The sequence below is a fragment of the Idiotropiscis lumnitzeri genome, unplaced genomic scaffold (assembly GCF_059441095.1).
Source record: "Idiotropiscis lumnitzeri isolate Australia: NSW breed Sydney's pygmy pipehorse unplaced genomic scaffold, RoL_Ilum_1.0 HiC_scaffold_259, whole genome shotgun sequence".
NCBI classification, from domain to species: Eukaryota; Metazoa; Chordata; class Actinopteri; order Syngnathiformes; family Syngnathidae; genus Idiotropiscis; species Idiotropiscis lumnitzeri.
The window spans coordinates 115,001-125,000 of NW_028283797.1; positions in this window are offsets into that span (position 1 = coordinate 115,001).

Sequence of the window (10,000 nt, forward strand, 5' to 3'; positions counted from 1 at the left end):
TAAGTCTACCCTCATGGAAGCTCCGGAGGAGGAGGGCGGGCGTGTGTCACACTTAGCCCGGAGAGGAGCACCTTCCCCGGGCACAGGCGGTGCCAAGCGGCCCCTAAGTTTGCCCTTATGGAAGCTCCGGAGGAGGAGTGCGGGCGTGTGTCACACTTAGCCCGGAGAGGAGCACCTTCCCCGGGCACAGGCGGTGCCAAGCGGCCCCTAAGTTTGCCCAAATGGAAGCTCCGGAGGAGGAGTGCGGGCGTGTGTCACACTTGGCCCGAATAGGAGCACCTTCCCCGGGCACAGGCGGTGCCAAGCGGCCCCTAAGTTTACCCTCATGGAAACTCCGGAGGAGGAGGGCGGGCGTGTGTCACACTTGGCCCGAATATGAGGACCTTCCCCGGGCACAGGCCGTGCCAAGCGGCCCCTAAGTCTACCCTTATGGAAGCTCCGGAGGAGGAGTGCATGCTGCCTGACAGTGAAGCCGAATAGGAGCACCTTCCCCGGGCACAGACGGTGCCAAGCGGCCCCTAAGTTTGCCCTTATGGAAGCTCCGGAGGAGGAGTGCATGCTGTGTGACAGTGAAGCCGAATAGGAGCACCTTCCCCGGGCACAGACGGTGCCAAGCGGCCCCTAAGTCTACCCTTATGGAAGCTCCGGAGGAGGAGTGCGGGCGTGTGTCACACTTGGCCCGAATATGAGCACCTTCCCCGGGCACAGGCGGTGCCAAGCGGCCCCTAAGTTTGCCCAAATGGAAGCTCCGGAGGAGGAGTGCGGGCGTGTGTCACACTTGGCCCGAATATGAGCACCTTCCCCGGGCACAGGCGGTGCCAAGCGGCCCCTAAGTTTGCCCAAATGGAAGCTCCGGAGGAGGAGTGCGGGCGTGTGTCACACTTGGCCCGAATATGAGCACCTTCCCCGGGCACAGACGGTGCCAAGCGGCCCCTAAGTTTGCCCAAATGGAAGCTCCGGAGGAGGAGTGCATGCTGCCTGACAGTGAAGCCGACTATGAGCACCTTCCCCGGGCACAGGCGGTGCCAAGCGGCCCCTAAGTCTACCCTCATGGAAGCTCCGGAGGAGGAGTGCGGGCGTGTGTCACACTTGGCCCGAATATGAGCACCTTCCCCGGGCACAGACGGTGCCAAGCGGCCCCTAAGTTTGCCCAAATGGAAGCTCCGGAGGAGGAGTGCACGCTGTGTGACAGTGAAGCCGAATATGAGCACCTTCCCCGGGCACAGGCGGTGCCAAGCGGCCCCTAAGTTTGCCCTTATGGAAGCTCCGGAGGAGGAGTGCATGCTGTGTGACAGTGAAGCCGAATATGAGCACCTTCCCCGGGCACAGGCGGTGCCAAGCGGCCCCTAAGTTTGCCCAAATGGAAGCTCCGGAGGAGGAGTGCGGGCGTGTGTCACACTTGGCCCGAATAGGAGCACCTTCCCCGGGCACGGGCGGTGCCAAGCGGCCCCTAAGTTTGCCCAAATGGAAGCTCCGGAGGAGGAGTGCATGCTGCCTGACAGTGAAGCCGAATATGAGCACCTTCCCCGGGCACAGGCGGTGCCAAGCGGCCCCTAAGTCTACCCTAATGGAAGCTCCGGAGGAGGAGGGCGGGCGTGTGTCACACTTGGCCCGAATAGGAGCACCTTCCCCGGGCACAGGCGGTGCAAAGCGGCCCCTAAGTCGGTAAAGGTTGAAATAAGTAAATAAATACAAAAAGGACGAGGGGGGAAAAAAAAAGGCAAAAACGTATAAAATTCCCCCATTCATTTCAATGGGCTCGGCCGAATTGGGCTTGCGGGACCGCCGAGGGCACGCCGGAGGGCGGTTGAGTCGGTAAAAGTTGAAATAAATGAATAAATACAAAAAGGACGAGGGGGGGGAAAAAAAAGGCAAAAACGTATAAAATTCCCCCATTCATTTCAATGGGCTCGGCCGAATTGGGCTTGCGGGACCGCCGAGGGCACGCCGGAGGGCGGTTGAGTCGGTAAAAGTTGAAATAAATGAATAAATACAAAAAGAACGAGGGGGGGGGGAAAAAAGGCAAAAACGTATAAAATTCCCCCATTCATTTCAATGGGCTCGGCCGAATTGGGCTTGCGGGACCGCCGAGGGCACGCCGGAGGGCGGTTGAGTCGGTAAAAGTTGAAATAAATGAATAAATACAAAAAGAACGAGGGGGGGAAAAAAGGCAAAAACGTATAAAATCCCCCCATTCATTTCAATGGGCTCGGCCGAATTGGGCTTGCGGGACCGCCGAGGGCACGCCGGAGGGCGGTTGAGTCGGTAAAAGTTGAAATAAATGAATAAATACAAAAAGAACGAGGGGGGGAAAAAAAAGGCAAAAACGTATAAAATTCCCCCATTCATTTCAATGGGTTCGGCCGAATTGGGCTTGCGGGACCGCCGGGGGCACGCCGGAGGGCGGTTGAGTCGGTAAAAGTTGAAATAAATGAATAAATACAAAAAGAACGAGGGGGGGAAAAAAGGCAAAAACGTATAAAATCCCCCCATTCATTTCAATGGGCTCGGCCGAATTGGGCTTGCGGGACCGCCGAGGGCACGCCGGAGGGCGGTTGAGTCGGTAAAAGTTGAAATAAATGAATAAATACAAAAAGAACGAGGGGGGGGGGAAAAAAGGCAAAAACGTATAAAATTCCCCCATTCATTTCAATGGGCTCGGCCGAATTGGGCTTGCGGGACCGCCGAGGGCACGCCGGAGGGCGGTTGAGTCGGTAAAAGTTGAAATAAATGAATAAATACAAAAAGAACGAGGGGGGGAAAAAAGGCAAAAACGTATAAAATCCCCCCATTCATTTCAATGGGCTCGGCCGAATTGGGCTTGCGGGACCGCCGAGGGCACGCCGGAGGGCGGTTGAGTCGGTAAAAGTTGAAATAAATGAATAAATACAAAAAGAACGAGGGGGGGAAAAAAAAGGCAAAAACGTATAAAATTCCCCCATTCATTTCAATGGGTTCGGCCGAATTGGGCTTGCGGGACCGCCGGGGGCACGCCGGAGGGCGGTTGAGTCGGTAAAAGTTGAAATAAATGAATAAATACAAAAAGAACGAGGGGGGGAAAAAAGGCAAAAACGTATAAAATCCCCCCATTCATTTCAATGGGCTCGGCCGAATTGGGCTTGCGGGACCGCCGAGGGCACGCCGGAGGGCGGTTGAGTCGGTAAAAGTTGAAATAAATGAATAAATACAAAAAGAACGAGGGGGGGGGGAAAAAAGGCAAAAACGTATAAAATTCCCCCATTCATTTCAATGGGCTCGGCCGAATTGGGCTTGCGGGACCGCCGAGGGCACGCCGGAGGGCGGTTGAGTCGGTAAAAGTTGAAATAAATGAATAAATACAAAAAGAACGAGGGGGGGAAAAAAGGCAAAAACGTATAAAATCCCCCCATTCATTTCAATGGGCTCGGCCGAATTGGGCTTGCGGGACCGCCGAGGGCACGCCGGAGGGCGGTTGAGTCGGTAAAAGTTGAAATAAATGAATAAATACAAAAAGAACGAGGGGGGGGAAAAAAAAGGCAAAAACGTATAAAATTCCCCCATTCATTTCAATGGGTTCGGCCGAATTGGGCTTGCGGGACCGCCGGGGGCACGCCGGAGGGCGGTTGAGTCGGTAAAAGTTGAAATAAATGAATAAATACAAAAAGAACGAGGGGGGGAAAAAAGGCAAAAACGTATAAAATCCCCCCATTCATTTCAATGGGCTCGGCCGAATTGGGCTTGCGGGACCGCCGAGGGCACGCCGGAGGGCGGTTGAGTCGGTAAAAGTTGAAATAAATGAATAAATACAAAAAGAACGAGGGGGGGGGGAAAAAAGGCAAAAACGTATAAAATTCCCCCATTCATTTCAATGGGCTCGGCCGAATTGGGCTTGCGGGACCGCCGAGGGCACGCCGGAGGGCGGTTGAGTCGGTAAAAGTTGAAATAAATGAATAAATACAAAAAGAACGAGGGGGGGAAAAAAGGCAAAAACGTATAAAATCCCCCCATTCATTTCAATGGGCTCGGCCGAATTGGGCTTGCGGGACCGCCGAGGGCACGCCGGAGGGCGGTTGAGTCGGTAAAAGTTGAAATAAATGAATAAATACAAAAAGAACGAGGGGGGGAAAAAAAAGGCAAAAACGTATAAAATTCCCCCATTCATTTCAATGGGTTCGGCCGAATTGGGCTTGCGGGACCGCCGGGGGCACGCCGGAGGGCGGTTGAGTCGGTAAAAGTTGAAATAAATGAATAAATACAAAAAGAACGAGGGGGGGAAAAAAAAGGCAAAAACGTATAAAATTCCCCCATTCATTTCAATGGGTTCGGCCGAATTGGGCTTGCGGGACCGCCGGGGGCACGCCGGAGGGCGGTTGAGTCGGTAAAAGTTGAAATAAATGAATAAATACAAAAAGAACGAGGGGGGGAAAAAAGGCAAAAACGTATAAAATCCCCCCATTCATTTCAATGGGCTCGGCCGAATTGGGCTTGCGGGACCGCCGAGGGCACGCCGGAGGGCGGTTGAGTCGGTAAAAGTTGAAATAAATGAATAAATACAAAAAGAACGAGGGGGGAAAAAAAGGCAAAAACGTATAAAATTCCCCCCATTCATTTCAATGGGCTCGGCCGAATTGGGCTTGCGGGACCGCCTGAGGGCACGCCGGAGGGCGGTTGAGTCGGTAAAAGTTGAAATAAATGAATAAATACAAAAAGAACGAGGGGGGGAAAAAAAAGGCAAAAACGTATAAAATTCCCCCATTCATTTCAATGGGCTCGGCCGAATTGGGCTTGCGGGACCGCCGAGGGCACGCCGGAGGGCGGTTGAGTCGGTAAAAGTTGAAATAAATGAATAAATACAAAAAGAACGAGGGGGGGGGAAAAAAAGGCAAAAACGTATAAAATTCCCCCATTCATTTCAATGGGCTCGGCCGAATTGGGCTTGCGGGACCGCCGAGGGCACGCCGGAGGGCGGTTGAGTCGGTAAAAGTTGAAATAAATGAATAAATACAAAAAGAACGAGGGGGGGAAAAAAAAGGCAAAAACGTATAAAATTCCCCCATTCATTTCAATGGGCTCGGCTAAAATGGGCCTGCAGTACTGCCGAGAGGCCGCCGGAGGACGCCCTAGTAGGCAAACGTTGATCCCCACACACGAGGGGTCAGTTAGGCGACCAGGGGTAGCGTTTAGGCGACCAGGGGTAGCGTTTAGGTGACCAGGGGAAGCGTTTAGGCGACCAGGGGTAGCGTTTAGGTGACCAGGGGTAGCGTTTAGGCGACCAGGGGTAGCGTTTAGGCGACCAGGGGTAGCGTTTAGGCGACCAGGGGTAGCTTTTAGGCGACCAGGGGTAGCTTTTAGGCGACCAGGGGTAGCGTTTAGGCGACCAGGGGCGTTGCAGTTCCGCCGAATTGCATTAGGGGCGCTGCAGTAGGCAAACGTTCTTCCCCCCTAGTCAGAGGGTCATTTGCCTACTTCCCAGGTTTACCCCGGGTTTTCCAAAACACCTGGGGCACATTTTCAGGGATCACGTTTTTAGAAACAAAAATATTCATAATTTCTTCTAAGTCCCCCTTTCCAGCGGGGAACTTTGAAACATTGTATCCGACCACTGAAGGCTGTTGGCGGGCACGGCGCGGCAAACAGCCCGCACTCAGGCATGGAGCTCCGGGGAAAGTTGCCTAATTTCTTCTAAGTCCCCTTTCCAGCGGGGAACTTTGAAACATTGTATCCGACCGTGGAAGGCTGTTGGCGGGCACGGCGCGGCTCATAGCCGGCCCTCAGGCACGGAGCTCCGGGTGAATTTTCACAAATTTCTTCTAAGTCCCCTTTCCAGCGGGGAACTTTGAAACATTGTATCCGACCGTGGAAGGCTGTTGGCGGGCACGGCGCGGCTCATAGCCGGCCCTCGGGCACGGAGCTCCGGGTGAATTTTACAAATTTCTTCTAAGTCCCCTTTCCAGCGGGGAACTTTGAAACATTGTATCCGACCGTGGAAGGCTGTTGGCGGGCACGGCGCGGCTCATAGCCGCCCTCGGGCACGGAGCTCCGGGTGAATTTTTACAAATTTCTTCTAAGTCCCCTTTCCAGCGGGGAACTTTGAAACATTGTATCCGACCGTGGAAGGCTGTTGGCGGGCACGGCGCGGCTCATAGCCGGCCCTCGGGCACGGAGCTCCGGGGTGAATTTTCACAAATTTCTTCTAAGTCCCCTTTCCAGCGGGGAACTTTGAAACATTGTATCCGACCGTGGAAGGCTGTTGGCGGGCACGGCGCGGCTCATAGCCGGCCCTCAGGCACGGAGCTCCGGGTGAATTTTCACAAATTTCTTCTAAGTCCCCTTTCCAGCGGGGAACTTTGAAACATTGTATCCGACCAAAGGAAGGCTGTTGGCGGGCGCGGCGCGGCTCATAGCCGGCCCTCGGGCACGGAGCTCCGGGTGAATTTTACTCAATTCTTCTAAGTCCCCTTTCCAGCGGGGAACTTTCAAACATTGTATCCGACCACTGAAGGCTGTTGGCGGGCGCGGCGCGGCTCATAGCCGGCCCTCAGGCACGGAGCTCCGGGTGAATTTTCACAAATTTCTTCTAAGTCCCCTTTCCAGCGGGGAACTTTGAAACATTGTATCCGACCGTGGAAGGCTGTTGGCGGGCACGGCGCGGCTCATAGCCGGCCCTCGGGCACGGAGCTCCGGGTGAATTTTCACAAATTTCTTCTAAGTCCCCTTTCCAGCGGGGAACTTTGAAACATTGTATCCGACCGTGGAAGGCTGTTGGCGGGCACGGCGCGGCTCATAGCCGGCCCTCGGGCACGGAGCTCCGGGGTGAATTTTTACAAATTTCTTCTAAGTCCCCTTTCCAGCGGGGAACTTTGAAACATTGTATCCGACCGTGGAAGGCTGTTGGCGGGCACGGCGCGGGCTCATAGCCGGCCCTCGGGCACGGAGCTCCGGGTGAATTTTCACAAATTTCTTCTAAGTCCCCTTTCCAGCGGGGAACTTTGAAACATTGTATCCGACCGTGGAAGGCTGTTGGCGGGCACGGCGCGGCTCATAGCCGGCCCTCGGGCACGGAGCTCCGGATGAATTTTTACAAATTTCTTCTAAGTCCCCTTTCCAGCGGGGGAACTTTGAAACATTGTATCCGACCGTGGAAGGCTGTTGGCGGGCACGGCGCGGCTCATAGCCGGCCCTCGGGCACGGAGCTCCGGGTGAATTTTTACAAATTTCTTCTAAGTCCCCTTTCCAGCGGGGAACTTTGAAACATTGTATCCGACCGTGGAAGGCTGTTGGCGGGCACGGCGCGGCTCATAGCCGGCCCTCGGGCACGGAGCTCCGGGTGAATTTTCACAAATTTCTTCTAAGTCCCCCTTTCCAGCGGGGAACTTTGAAACATTGTATCCGACCGTGGAAGGCTGTTGGCGGGCGCGGCGCGGCTCATAGCCGGCCCTCGGGCACGGAGCTCCGGGTGAATTTTTACAAATTTCTTCTAAGTCCCCTTTCCAGCGGGGAACTTTGAAACATTGTATCCGACCGTGGAAGGCTGTTGGCGGGCACGGCGGGGCTCATAGCCGGCCCTCGGGCACGGAGCTCCGGGTGAATTTTTACAAATTTCTTCTAAGTCCCCTTTCCAGCGGGGAACTTTGAAACATTGTATCCGACCGTGGAAGGCTGTTGGCGGGCACGGCGGGGCTCATAGCCGGCCCTCGGGCACGGAGCTCCGGGTGAATTTTACAAATTTCTTCTAAGTCCCCTTTCCAGCGGGGAACTTTGAAACATTGTATCCGACCAAAGGAAGGCTGTTGGCGGGCGCGGCGCGGCTCATAGCCGGCCCTCGGGCACGGAGCTCCGGGTGAATTTTACAAATTTCTTCTAAGTCCCCTTTCCAGCGGGGAACTTTGAAACATTGTATCCGACCGTGGAAGGCTGTTGGCGGACGCGGCGCGGCTCACAGCCCGCCCTCAGGCACGGAGCTCCGGGGAATTTCCCCCTCATTTCTTCTAAGTCCCCTTTCCAGCGGGGAACTTTCAAACATTGTATCCGACCGTGGAAGGCTGTTGGCGGGCACGGCGCGGCTCATAGCCGGCCCTCAGGCACGGAGCTCCGGGTGAATTTGACAAATTCCTTCTAAGTCCCCTTTCCAGCGGGGAACTTTGAAACATTGTATCCGACCGTGGAAGGCTGTTGGCGGGCACGGCGCGGCTCATAGCCGGCCCTCAGGCACGGAGCTCCGGGTGAATTTGACAAATTCCTTCTAAGTCCCCTTTCCAGCGGGGAACTTTGAAACATTGTATCCGACCGTGGAAGGCTGTTGGCGGGCACGGCGCGGCTCATAGCCGGCCCTCAGGCACGGAGCTCCGGGTGAATTTTTACAAATTTCTTCTAAGTCCCCTTTCCAGCGGGGAACTTTGAAACATTGTATCCGACCACTGAAGGCTGTTGGCGGACGCGGCGCGGCTCACAGCCCGCCCTCAGGCACGGAGCTCCGGGGAAATTTGGCTCATTTCTTCTAAGTCCCCTTTCCAGCGGGGACCTTTCAAACATTGTATCCGACCACTGAAGGCTGTTGGCGGGCGCGGCGCGGCTCACAGCCCGCCCTCAGGCACGGAGCTCCGGGGAAATTTGCCTCATTTCTTCTAAGTCCCCTTTCCAGCGGGGAACTTTCAAACATTGTATCCGACCACTGAAGGCTGTTGGCGGGCGCGGCGCGGCTCACAGCCCGCCCTCAGGCACGGAGCTCCGGGGAAATTTGCCTCATTTCTTCTAAGTCCCCTTTCCAGCGGGGAACTTTCATACATTGTATCCGACCACTGAAGGCTGTTGGCGGACGCGGCGCGGCTCACAGCCCGCCCTCAGGCACGGAGCTCCGGGGGAATTTGCCCCCTCATTTCTTCTAAGTCCCCTTTAGGCGACCAGGGGTTGACAATTTAGGTGACCAGGGGTTGACAATTTAGGCGACCAGGGGTGACTTTTAGGCGACCAGGGGTGAGGTTTAGGCGACCAGGGGTGAGGTTTAGGCGACCAGGGGTAGCGTTTTAGGCGACCAGGGGCGTTGCAGTTCCGCCGAATTGCATGCTGCAGTAGGCAAACGTTTTTACCCCTAGTCAGAGGGTCATTTGCCTACTTCCCAGGTTTACCCGGGTTTTCCAAAACACCTGGGGCACATTTTTAGGAACCACGTTTTTAGAAACAAAAATTCTTCTATGTCCACCTCCGTGAAAGAAATTGCCCAATGGTTCCCGCGGAAGAGAGCTGCCAGGCGGACGCATACTGCAATAACGGCCGCCCTGGCGCTCTGGTGGATGTTATCCTCGAAATTTCTTCTATGTGCCCATTCCAGCGGGCAACTTGCGAACAATGGTGTCCGACCATGGAAGGCTGTTGGCGGACGCGGCGCGGCTCACAGCCCGCCCTCAGGCACGGAGCTCCGGGGGAATTTTCCCCTCATTTCTTCTAAGTCCCCATTCCAGCGGGGAGCTTGCAAACGTGGTATCCGACCACTGAAGGCTGTTGGCGGGCACGGCCCCACCAGCGCAACACGGCACTTCCTATGACTCGGGTCCGACGCAGGAGGAGCGGTCCTCCCGGCCCCGCCACACGGCACTTCCTATGACTCGGGTCCGACGCAGGAGGAGCGGTCCTCCCGGCCCCGCCACACGGCACTTCCTATGACTCGGGTCCGACGCAGGAGGAGCGGTCCTCCCGGCCCCGCCACACGGCACTTCCTATGACTCGGGTCCGACGCAGGAGGAGCGGTCCTCCCGGCCCCGCCACACGGCACTTCCCATGACTCGGGTCCGACGCAGGAGGAGCGGTCCTCCCGGCCCCACCACCGCCACACGGCACTTCCCATGACCCGGGTCCGACGCAGGAGGAGCGGTCCTCCCGGCCCCACCGCAACACACACAACCACTGACCGATTGGCAATCATGACCCGCCATCGGAGGGCCCCTGCCGGCCCCGGCCTCGCGCCGGGGTGTTCGGGTGGACGGTTCCTTCGGCCTGCGGGTCGACCTCTGAGCGTTGGCCGGCA